The sequence below is a fragment of the Macaca thibetana genome, chromosome 18 (assembly GCF_024542745.1).
Source record: "Macaca thibetana thibetana isolate TM-01 chromosome 18, ASM2454274v1, whole genome shotgun sequence".
NCBI classification, from domain to species: domain Eukaryota; kingdom Metazoa; phylum Chordata; class Mammalia; order Primates; family Cercopithecidae; genus Macaca; species Macaca thibetana.
The window spans coordinates 55,055,103-55,068,087 of NC_065595.1; positions in this window are offsets into that span (position 1 = coordinate 55,055,103).

The window sequence follows — 12,985 nt, forward strand, 5'->3', positions numbered from 1 at the left end:
AACCAGTGACTGATGGGATTTGGTGTAGAAATACCCCAGCTCCCAACCTCTTGTGTGGGGTAACTCTGATTAATTTCCAGTCACCTACAGTGGCAGCTGGCTTGATAACACACCTTTTTACTGACTCTCTGCCCTTTGTCCCCTCACTTTCTTACTCCCCTAAGTGTCCCTTCATCTTCCCAACACACAGCTTTCTGGCTTCTCCTTGTCTGAGAGTCTGAGTTTGGAGGTACCCTAAGGCACCAATTAAGAGCAAGTGCTGACAAGCTGGTATTGGAGAATTTCATGAAAGATTTATTTTTTAAAAGGTTTGCTAGAGCACAGGGGTTGAACATCTGGAAAGTTTAAGTTCTCCTTCTAAAGAAACAGTGGTGAAATGGAGTCAGAAGCAGAAATCTGATCTGCAAAGCTGGTCAAAGAGGCTGTTTCTGCTTCTTCCCAAAGTTAGAGGGACTCAGAAATAGAAGGTGTGCTGGCCAGAAGCTGGAGGGAGAAAGGAAAAAGTCATTTGTGCTAGGCAACATATCAGTCTTTGTATGTGATGGCCCTGGGGCAATTTTGAAGCTTCCATTTGTTATTTGTTTCCCCTCTGGTGAGAGAGAAGCCACCACTGTTTTGTTTTGAAGCATTTTGTGCTATGCACAGGTGCGCCTAATTCCACATACTCTGTGTTCTCTGAGCCCAACTGCAAACACATCTTTCACAATGTCCCAATGCATTTGTCACTCACCCTGAGTGTTTCCTACCACAGGAGTTTTGCTCAGGGAATGCTCTTCCAACTCTCCTAGCTCCATCTGCCCAAGGATTTGCTTGCGATTGCAAATATCTTTCTAGGAAATTTGCATTTCTTCCAAAAGTCTCGTAAAATGTTTTCAGTCTCCATGCTTTATTATCTTTCCCATGTGATGTTAGTGGTGTATAATGGGTTATGCATTGGAAATTCCTGGCAGCTTTGGGGATAGGATTATCATTTCTCTTCTAGCATCGTAAGTTCAACACACACACACACACACACACACGCACACACACACAAATTTCTATATAGCTCTTGGCAATCTTCTCTTCTCTCTGCATTTCCCCATGTGTTGAACCTAAGAAAAAGTCTTGACTTTCTCCATTCCCTTACTGCTCCCATCTCCAGTCAACAAAGCTCCCCCATTTCACCTGGTAAACCTACCTATATCATTTTGCCTTTACTACCATTATCTCATCCCATTCCTCCCAATGAGATGCTTGTCTCTACTCTTTTCCCTTTCCATCATCTCTTCACAATGCAGCCAGACTGACCACAGCAAAGCACATATATAATGGTTGTCAATTCCCCTACTAAGACTTGTCAGTGGCTTCTCACACCCCATCCTAAACTCTCACCTGGCCTTTCAGGCCTTCCTACTCACCTCTTCAGAGTCATCTCTCACCATCCTCTGCCTGGCCTTCTCTTTCTTCACTCTTCACCCTTCTGTTTCTGTCTCCAACTTAACATCCCCTTTCCCTTGCCCAGGGCCTCTGCCACTGTCCAGGATACCTCTTTATCCCTACTGTCTCACACTTGTCTACCTCACACTTTCAGCTTCAACTTAAAAATATTTCCTTGAGGGCTTTTCCCTGATCTGTAAATGAGTTTAGGTTTCTACTATATGTTAGACTTCACCTTCATAATGCTTATCACATTTTATTATTTTTATTTAATTATTTGTCTTTCCAGCCAAACTGTAACCTCTATAAGGACAACTGTGTCTATCTTGCTTGTCATTGCATTCTCTGTGCCTAAAATCGTGTCTGGGTATAGAGTTAACTAACTAAAAAGCTTTAAATATATTTCGCTATATTATGAAGAGAAAGGGCATCATACGATATTGTAATTGGTCTGGTCTCAGTCACCTCCCAGGTTTACTTGGTCAGCATTGGTTATCTGTAAAGAAGCTGAACTAGATGATATCTATTTCAGACATAGTATTAGAAGTGCTTTTATATACCTGTATGTAGGTTATATGGTCTAATATAACCTTGCTATGTTTTTAACCCAATGCTCATGAAGTATCCGAATAATTATTTCATTATGGTTTCTTATGTATATACCTTTTGTATTATTGACTCTCATCTTTATTTGACTTTTTCAATAGAAAGAAGTAAGATACTTTAACAGCAATTCATGTAATTTTTGACACATTCATGAGGATTGCATGTCCTTTCTGCTCTTCTTTCTATGCAGTTTCAGTGATTGAGGAACATTGCCCTAACATGACAATTGGTTCTGATAGTTAACCTATACATGTTTAGATACATAGATTATGCTCCTTCTCTTCCTTTTGATGCTTGGAAAATCACTGATATTCAGAGATTCCACTGGCTGGAGCTACAGACAGGTGGCAGGTAGGGCAAAGGAGGTGACACAAGTGCCCCAAACTGCCTGAGGGTTATATATATGGGGAGTTAAGGCCGTCTGTCTTGTACAATGCCCAAATGGCATGTTGTCCATTTTGTAATTCTCCTTGCCTTCTTTTGCCTTTCAAGGCCGTCCTTGATGAGCATGTCTAACTCTATTCAAGGTGTTAGAGGATGAGAGCACACAGTAATTTGCCCCAGGCCCTAAGAGCACTAGTATCTCACCTTTATTGAATTCATTCTGTGCTATTGGATGGGATGGTGTTAATTTTCTATTTCTTTGTTTGAAGAGATCCTGAAAGAATCACTAAGGAGTATTTACAGGATAATAATGTCACAATCTGCAGTCCTTAATTTATTGATTCTCTGCAAGCCTTCTTTTACTTTAACTGTTGTTTTTTCTTTTCTGCTTCCATGAGAATTAAAACTCATTTGGTTTGTTGTTGGCTTTAATATAGTTTATTATTAGCAAGGTTATTATTTGAAGTCTAAGGGATGGCTACGGTCCTACCAGCAGTTTTGTACAAATAGTGGACACAATTCTTCTTCATTATTTCTAGTCAATTCTCAAATGCTATTTTCTTAGCACTGCCAGGGCATTCTTTTTTATGGATATCAGCGATCATTTAAAAAGCAATCCAAGGGTATTGAAGAAGAGATTTCGTACTGTAAAGACCTGACAGTCTTTATCATGTAGAATAAAATAGCAACTATATTTTTTTCTAGTTCACTGCTGTTGGTGGAGATTTTAAAAGATGATTATAATAAGCACTCTTCTTAGTTGACCCATGAATTATTTGGCTCTGTTGCTGAAATGTCAAGCAGTCAACTAAGAAAAGGAGTACAATTTAACTAACAAACCTATTCCCAGAGCAGTGCAGATGGTGTTTCTGCTCCTTCCCTTGAGAGACCACTTTGTAATCCAGGAGTTCTCACAGTCAGGAATTTTTTTCTTGACATTCAGCCTAAACTTTCCCTTACCTGAGATCATCTCATTATGAAAACAAAAACAAAAACAAAAAAAAAAACCTCACACACACACACAAAACAAAAAACAAAATCCACTCATAGCTGGTTTTAAAAATTATCCCCTGCAGTGGTACAAACACCTCTACTTCAGTGCATTTATTCTTAATAATGGATTTGTATAGATTTTTGTTGCTGGTGTCTGGGATCCCAATTCTTGTTACTACTATTACCATTATTTTGTTCTTTTGTATTTTCAGTCTGTTTTTTCCTATGGGTAAGCAGAGTTCTAAATGCTCTTTTTTCTGACTGGTTTTTTAATGCCTTGCTTATTCTATTAATCTCAACTAGTCTGAGGCTATTCTCTGAGTGATTATGACATGGCTAATACTGCCATCCTGGACCTTACAATGGATAGCAGTCATCACCTCCCACAACTAGACTGCAAGGCCATATACACTTACTGTCAGCGTGGCAAAACCTCAGGGTGACCATTTCCCAGGGTAATTTTTTCAATAGGACTCTCTTTCTTCCCTTCTTTCTTCGCTCCCACTCCCATACTCTCTTTTTCTCTCTTTCCTTCTTTCCTTCTTTAAGATTGCTTTTTTATCCCTTCGTCTGTGAGATAAGATGTCTGTCTTCTCTTGTTGGGTTGACTGATACTCAATACTGCATCATCCATTTTCCATCATCATTTTTAGTACAGAAAGCTCCCAGTAAGTAGGAAGTGTGTTTTGAGCTAGTCTTTGTGTGTGTGTGTGTGTGTGTGTGTGTGTGTGTGTGTACAGTCATGCGCCACACGACGAGAAACCGCATATACGACAGTGGCCACATATGATGATAATGAAACTGGCCTAGTGATGTCGTAGCCCCATCATAATGTCCTGTCACAATGCGTTAAACACGTGTTTGTAGTGATGTTAGTGTAAATAAACCTACTGTATTGCCAGTCAGTTGTATAAAATTATAGCACATACAATTATGTACTGAACACACTATTTGATAATACATGACTACGTTGCTGGTTTACGTATTTACAATACAATACTTTTTAATCATTATTTTGGAGTATATGTCTTCTATTTATTAAAACAAAGTTAACTGCAAAGCAGCCTCAGGCAGCTTTTTCAGTAGATATTCCAGAAGAAGGCACTATTATTATAGGAGATGACAGCTCCTTGTGTGTTATTGTCCCTGAAAACTTTCCTGTGGGACAAGATGCAGAGATGGAAGACAGTGATATTGATGATCCTGACCCGATGTAGGCATAGGCTAATGTGTGTGTTTGTGTCTTTGTTTTTTAACAAAAAGTTTAAAAAGTAAACAAAAATAAAAATAAGAAACACCTTATGGAATAAGGATATAAAAAAGTGTTTTTGCATAGTTGCTGTGCTTATGTTTTAAGCTAAGTGTCATTATAAAAGAGTCAAAAAGTTTTGAAAAATAAAAAGTTTAAGAAGTAAAAAAGTCACAGTAAGATTTCTCTAATTTATTATTAAAGAAATAAAAAAGTTTAAAAAATAAACTTAGTGTAGTCTAAGTGTGCAGTATCTATAAAGTCTATAGTAGTGGACAGTAATGTTCCAGGCCTTCACATTCACTCACCACTCACTCACTAACTTACCTGGAGAAACTTTCAGTCCTGCAAGCTCTATTCATAGTAAGTTCCTATACAGGTGTTTTTAAATTTTTTATACCATTTAAAATTTTCTGTTGATATACACAAATACTATTGTGTTACAGTTGCCTGCAGTATTCAGTACAACAACATGCTATACAGGTTTGTAGCCTAAGAATAACAGGCTCTACCCTGTAGCCTAGGTGTGCAGTGGGCTACGCCATTCAGGTTCGTGTGTGTACACTCTTGTGTTTGCACAATGACGAATTCACCTAAGGACATATTCTCAGAACATATCTTTGTGGTTAAGCAATGCATGATGGATTACATATTTAATTAGTAGGCTTTATTTTTTAGAGTAGTTTTGGGTTCACAGCAAAATTGAGTATAAAGTACAGAGTTCCCACTTAACCCCTCTGTGCCACACACACACAGCCTCCCCTGCCATTAGTGTCCCACATCAGTGCAGTACCTTTGTTACCACCAATGAATGAACGTGTACCCACCATTATCAACCCAAGTCCAGAGTTTACATTAAAGTTCACTCTTGTGTGTTCTATGGGTTTCAACCAATGTATAATGACATGTATTCACCATTATATTGTGTCAAACAGAATACTTTGACTACCCGAAAAGTCTCCCTGATACAGATAATTTTATGATCTCAGGATCTTGCTTATTATCCCAGTTTTCCTCAGTTATATGCAAGAAAAAAATTAAAAGTTAATGGTAACAATATACGCTATCTAACGATCTTAACCATGGATTCTTTAGGGGTCAATCTAACGTGCACGGAAGAACACCTTTAAGGGGGTTGGTGTCATGATAACTGTGTGCATTTAACTTCAATGCAAAAAGTTACAGGGTGGAGACTCTGAATTAACCCACCATATTTCCAAGTGTGGCTAATGTATCATTTTATAATTTGACCCTCCAAGGACCAGATTAAGATCTATGTGCTGTTAAAATTATGGTGTCCCCAGCTACTCAGAAGGCTGAGACTGGAGGATTGCTCGAGCCCATTAGGTAGAGGTTGCAGTGAGCTGAGATCACACCACTGCACTCCAACCTGGGTGACAGAGAGAAACCCTTTCTCAGAACAAAATGAAACAAACAAAATATTTTTTTTTTTTTTTTGAGACGGAGTCTCGCTCTGTCGCCCGGGCTGGAGTGCAGTGGCCGGATCTCAGCTCACTGCAAGCTCCGCCTCCCGGGTTTACGCCATTCTCCTGCCTCAGCCTCCTGTGTAGCTGGGACTACAGGCGCCCGCCACCTCGCCCGGCTAGTTTTTTGTATTTTTTAGTAGAGACGGGGTTTCACCGTGTTAGCCAGGATGGTCTTGATCTCCTGACCTCGTGATCCACCCGTCTCGGCCTCCCAAAGTGCTGGGATTACAGGCTTGAGCCACCGCGCCCGGCCAGAAACAAACAAAATATTATGGTGTTCACCCTCATATTTAATTCAAAATACAAACAACAATAAACAACAGAATAATAATAAGTCTGATCAGGTTTTTATTGATGATGCTTACCTGAATGTTCCTTTGAAAATATCTGAAACATCACATGCTTAAAAAACAAAACAAAACAAAACCTTTCTCTTGCTCTACATTTGCAGATACCTGAAGCACACATTTGGCCAGCTTGCTGTATAATCTAGAACTATTTTTTTCTGCATTTCCTATTCTTGTAAATTGTTTGTGTTCTTACTTTTGCTAAATAAAAACCTTATTTTAAAAAAATACAGTGTCTTTACTATTTTTGTGCAAATTTATTCTTTAAATTTGGATAGGATGAAGAGAAAACATGAAGGGAGAAGGGGAGGAGAATTGTAAATATCTGTGAAAATCCTCCATGTAGCTTGGACCAGATTGTCCATAGCTAACTGGTTGATGATCCTTACATTTCTAAATGCCTGAGTGTCCTTTCTTCACAGTTAGCACAAGGGAATCACAGATATTTTAGATTTCAAGCCTCTTCTTCGGTTGCAGAAATCTTTCATGAAAAAATACACCCTGGACTCATTTCCTACCATGGAAATTGCAACCTGGAGAAAGTTTCACAAACATTAAATGGCATGCCGAATCAAACAATTCGTAACTAATTAAGGTACAAGCACCAACCTGTGGCTTTAAGGAGGATGAAGCTGAGCCCTCTTTAGTGGGTTTGTTGATTCGAACTGTGTTTATGGTTAGCCAAACCAAATAGTCCCAGGTGGCATGGGTCTTCACCTCCTCACCCACTCTCTTTCTCAGCAGTATTCTCATGCTGTCACTCTATCAGCAAATATTTGCTGAGCCCCTGCTGTGCACAACGCACTGTGCAATGAAGAAAAATGAATAAAAAGCATAAATCTTGCCACCAAAAATGCTTAGAGTCTAAATAAGGAAGATATTTTATATCCATTGGTTCATTCATCAGATATTTACAATGCTATGCATTGTAAAGCATAACATAAGTGCAATATCAGATGTACTAAGAATTATCCTCAGGTTACAGTCTTGTCCACTGACTCCAGTGTCAAGTGCTCAGGTCAGCAATAGCTGAAGCTCTTAAAGACCAGAGTCGTGACATTTGCTATGTGAAAATAAGTAGATAGTAGATCTTCTCTGGTTATTCTGCAGGTAAAGAATGACTTTTCAATCCACTTTCTTTCAGAAAAAATCAGCCTTACATATTCTCCAGATGTCAGTTTGTTTTGTTTTCTTTAGAATCTACAACAGTTCTGTCTGATAGAAATATAATGCTAGCCACATATGCCATTTTTTTTTTCTTTTTTTTTGAGATGGAGTCTCGCTCTTGCCCACACTGGAGTGCAGTGGTGCCATCTGGGCTCATTGCAACCTCCACCTCCCGGGTTCAAGCAATTCCCTGCCTCAGCCTCCCGAGTAGCTGGGATTACAGATGCGTGGCACAATGGCTAATTTTTGTATTTTTAGTAGAGGTAGGTTTCACCATCTTGGCCAGGCTCATCTTGAGCTCCTGACCTTGTGATCCACCCGCCTTGGCCTCCCAAAATGTTGGGATTACAGGCATGAGCCACCGCGTGTGGCCATATGCAATTTAAAAATGTACTACTGGTCACAATAATAAACATAAAAGGAGATAAAATTTATTTCAATAATATATCCTATTTAATTCAATATATCTAAAATGTTATCCTTTCAATAGGTAATCAATGTAAACACTTGTTAATGAGATATTTCATATTCTTTTTTAATACGAAGTCTTTGAAATGCAGTGTGTGTTTTAAAAATCCAGCACAGTGCCATTTGAATGCTTTCCAAGTACTCAATAGCTACACGTAGACAGTACAGATCTCTGGTGTTTAAACTCTCCACTTGAAATTACTGGAAACTTTCTTAAAGGTTTTCTGTGTAATCACATGGAGAACATATTATTATGTCAAGAAGCTGATATGAAAATTTATTTGTAGGGAGACCATTTTGGAAGAGCCTAATATGGAATAAAAGCAGCCTCCAGGATCTGGGGGTACCTGGGTGGTACCCAGTTTTCAGGAAGGAAAGAAACTCTGTGTATTAAAAGGAGGCAAAAGGACTCTGCATATGGGAAGGAGAAAGAACGAATCCAGGGGACAGGAGCAATGGGGCTGAAGGCTCAATGGAAGATGGTCAGGGACATGGCGAGCTTTTCCCTCCATTCTCTGAATAATCGACATCACTCTAACATGATTTTGTATCAGTGGATTTTTATTTTTGGTGGTGCCAAGAGTGGGGAGAAGCTTGGAAACAAGAATAAAGGGACAGCTGATATTTGGGTAACAGCAGTACACTTCATGACTAATTCCTGTAGTAAAGATGGTGTCTTACGCATTGAAGTGAGTTCGAAAAATTATGACACCTTAAAAACAACATTTACTTTCTTTATATTTTGTGCGTGGCCTGTTTTCCTGCATCTTGTGTGGTTTATAGCCTGGAATTTACAGTCAGTTTTCTAGAGACTATGCATATCCCCATTACTACTCACTCAGCACAATGTAGTAGTTCAGAGTGAAGGACTCGAATTCAGGCCAACTCATGTCTAGACATCAGTGCTGCCCCTACATGCTGAGTGATTTGAGTGATGGTTTATTGTCTCTCATCTTTACATTCACCCTTGGTACTGTTACAGTCTTGCCAATGCACCACAATATAGCAGTCTCTTATTGCCTGAGTTAGTGCCCAGCATCCTTTGTCTCAGGACCAAGAAAGTTAAGGAGAGAAGACACCATGTGTGAGGTTGGAGCAAAAGTGAAAGAAGAAAGTTCTCCACTGCAGAGAGGGGCCCTGGAAGAGGGTTGCCCTTTTTACAGTGAATGCAAAGGCTTTTATAAAAAAAACCAACGAGGGCAGGGCATATGATTTGCATAAGTCACGAATTTCTGGTAGCTCCAACCCATCCTCCTAGTGCGCATGTGGGCCCTTGGTTTGAGTTACTCCGTATTGCTTTGTTCTCCTCAATGCGCATGTGTCAGGGGACGGAATTTTCCCTTGTGGGCATGTCTGGGCAAGTATCCTGTGTAGTCTTTCTTATCTGTGCAGCTGTGGGCATGTCTTAGGCAAGCCCCTCATGCAAGTTCCCTTATCTGCGCCTGCAGTTCTTTTGTTTGAAAGAATTCAACCGAGGATCTACCCTAACTGCCTGCCTGACCAGTTTCTTCCTTTTTCCTGTCTCAATACAATGGGGGTGAAAGTAGTATCCACCTAATAGAGTACACATGGCCTGTGTATCATTAGAGCTCAACAGATGGTGGTTATTGCCATTATTAGACAGAGCTGTGCCCAAACCAGTGCTTCTCAATGTGTATTCCCTGGATCCACACCATCAGCCTCACTCCAAACTTGTCAAAAATGCCAACTCTCCAGCCCATCCACTGTCCAGACCAACTGAATCAGAAACTCTGGGAGTGGACCCAGAAATCCATGTGTTAGCAAGTCCTCCAGGCGATTCTGATGCAAGCTAAAGCTTGGAAACCAGTGGCCTATAACAATTCTGGATAAATAAGGAGCTACTCTATTTGAAGGATTTCAGAATAGGTGCTTCAAGCTCCCTTGTCAACTGGGTTCAAATGTTTAGCAGTTACCATTGTCAGGAACTATTAGCTTCTAGTATATATGTGAGGTGCTTGGAGATCCTGAGAGGAAAACTGCAAGATGAAGACAAATGTTATTGCTAACTTAACTGATTTCTCCCAAGTTGAAGCCTGTTAGTAACATTTAGTTCTCCAAGAATCTACCTTGGTGGAGTCCCCTTAGAGCAATACTTAAATCAACCCTTTCCTCTTTTTAATGTTATTGTTTCCTCCTTCCTTCTGTTCATTACCTGAGTTTATTTCATTGGTATTGAATCTTTTCCAAAATTGAACTTCTATTTTGCTTTTTCATATGCCTATTCCAGTAACTACTCACTGTATGTTCTTCAGTAGCCTTGTTTCTAAGCCCTTGTGAGTAAAAACATTATGAATGGTTGGTGTTCCATATAAAAATGATAAACAATGTGTAATTGTGTATACAGTGAAGTACACTTTTTATATCTACAAAAGTAGATATAAAAGCTCCTTTAGTTGCATGCCATGAAAGGACAACTATTTGTCCTTGAAATAATGTTCGGCAAGTACAAAAAAGCTACAGGAGGGAAGAGATCCTAAGGAATATTATTCTCAGTGTCTTTCCCTTTAACAGGTTTCTGTATTTTTCCTTCACAGCACAAAACCATTGCCCTCTTCCTGTTGCTTCTCTTTACAGAGAACATTGACCTGCTGCAGAAAAAGCCCCTAAAACACTCCTGCTCATCATGGGAAGTAATGGAGCAAGACAGCCGCAGCATGAAGTAGGAAATCTTGAAATTTTTCCCCTGCTATCTCTCCCCCAATCCTCCATTTTGTCCCTCCTTTTCCCATACCCCGCATCCCTCTGGGTTATAACTTAAAAAACAAAATTTTCCCTAGAAGAATCACTGTATGCTTCAGTTAGGATTTCAAAAATGTTTCTTTACACCCCACACAAGCTGACTGCCAGAATTCCTTCTGTAGGACAATATATTAACAGGCTGGAGCCACAGGAATGGCAAGGTGCTACTGCTGAACGTCTATAAAGCCAGTTATGTGAACACAACATTTCTTACCCCAGGCTCTCTCTTCTCCCCCTGCCCGATCCCCACCTCAAATACCACGGGGATTTGAAGCAGTTCAGTTGCATTGTGATGATCTGTTCTTCAAATCATAAGATTGTTTCCGGGTTGATTTTTTTTTCTCAGCAACCACTATGGTGGTTCTGAAGCCTACCATTTTCATTAATATGTACAGATATAGAGGTTTCCGTTCTAATATCCAATTTGATGATGTTATGATCTATTTTGTGCAGTATGGCATATACTATGTCGAGTTACTGTTCATGCCACCATCGTTAAAGGCAGTTTAGTCTCTCTGTCATAAGCCCTGGAATTCATGGGTTTATAACAGCCATAAAAACACACGTATATTCCATGATGACAGAGCCACACTCAGGGAGTGAATCTTTGAGCAAAATGAGAAGGACTTTGCTTACTGTTTCAAAAACCAATAATGCTATTGTTTTCAGGGCTTTTGACTTTTTTTTTTTGCCCATCAAAATGAAAAATGGTTTAATTTAATTTCTCAAAAGAAATATGAGGAGCTGTGTACTCATTACCAGCTCCTTTGCTAGATTTTTAAAGTCATTTCATTTTTAAAAAGAATTGTGGCCTATCTGGAACAAAATTATACTTGCATAAAAATTTATCACATTCTTCGTGTGTGTTCATTTTGCCTGTATTTTAGTCCATGCTGAATGCTGTTTGCAAATCTGTAACAGCAGACACGCTTTTGTCTGCTAAGCTCATGCTTTTATGTAGTTTCTTTTCCTGATCCCTGATAATTGTTTTGGTCATACAAAGTTAATGTTTATTTTTAAATCTGTGTTAATTTTTGAGTTAATTAGAATAAGGAATTTGTTAATGTCTGTACATGCAAATGTAGCCCCCAAAGTTCATCATTAAAAAGACTTTGAGGCTGCAAATTTAACTACCAAATGACAAAATAACAGACGATTCAGGATCATGGAGATTCTAGGTTTTCTTGGTCACAACGCCCATCCTCAATTTTTCATGTGCCTCCTTCATTATTCTCTCGTTGATACCCTGATCTCCCTTGTCCCCATCAACCAATCAATACTCATCTATCTAATTACTTGGCCCTTTGAGGAGTGTATGTGTATTGCTTCTATGCTTGTATATTTCTATGTGGGTAAGAAGGATATTCATTGAAAATGAATATTGAGGGACAGAAATGGTCTTTGGTCACTACTTCCTGCCTATGCTTTTTGAAGAGTTGAGTGGGTTACAAAAGGTAAGTAAATGCTGATCTAACTTTTTAATAGATGGAACTTGACAATTCCTTTACAATTCCATTGTATATATAGATTACACATACATATACATATATCATTAGAATAATAGAATCCTTGTTGTGGCTTTTAAAAATAGTTGTATAACTGCAGACAAATCACATAATAAATGTGAGCCTGGCTGGGCATAGTGGCTCATGCCTGTAATCCCAGCATTTTGGGAGGCCAAGGTGGGCAGATCACATGAGGTCAGGAGTTCGAGGCCAGCCTGGCCAACATGGTGAAACCCTGTTTCTACCAAAAAAATACAAAAATTAGCCAGGCATGGTGGCACATGCCTGTAGTCCCAGCTATTCAGGAGGCTGAGGTAGGAGAATTGCTTGAACTCAGGAAGAGGAGGTTGCAGTGAACTGAGACTGTGCCACTGCACTCCATCCTGGGTGACAGAGTGAGACCTTGGCTAAAAAAAAAAAAAAAAAAATAGTGAGCCTGTTTCCTTATCTGTAAAAGGTAATAATATTATAAACCATGCCTTCCTTTCATGATTCCTGCAAAAATTATGGCTTAAAGTTGTCCTTGCTTTGGACTCACAAATCTATACTTTTAGCTTTGAATTCATTCCTCAGTTCCAAAATACTTGCATTTACATATGCTTA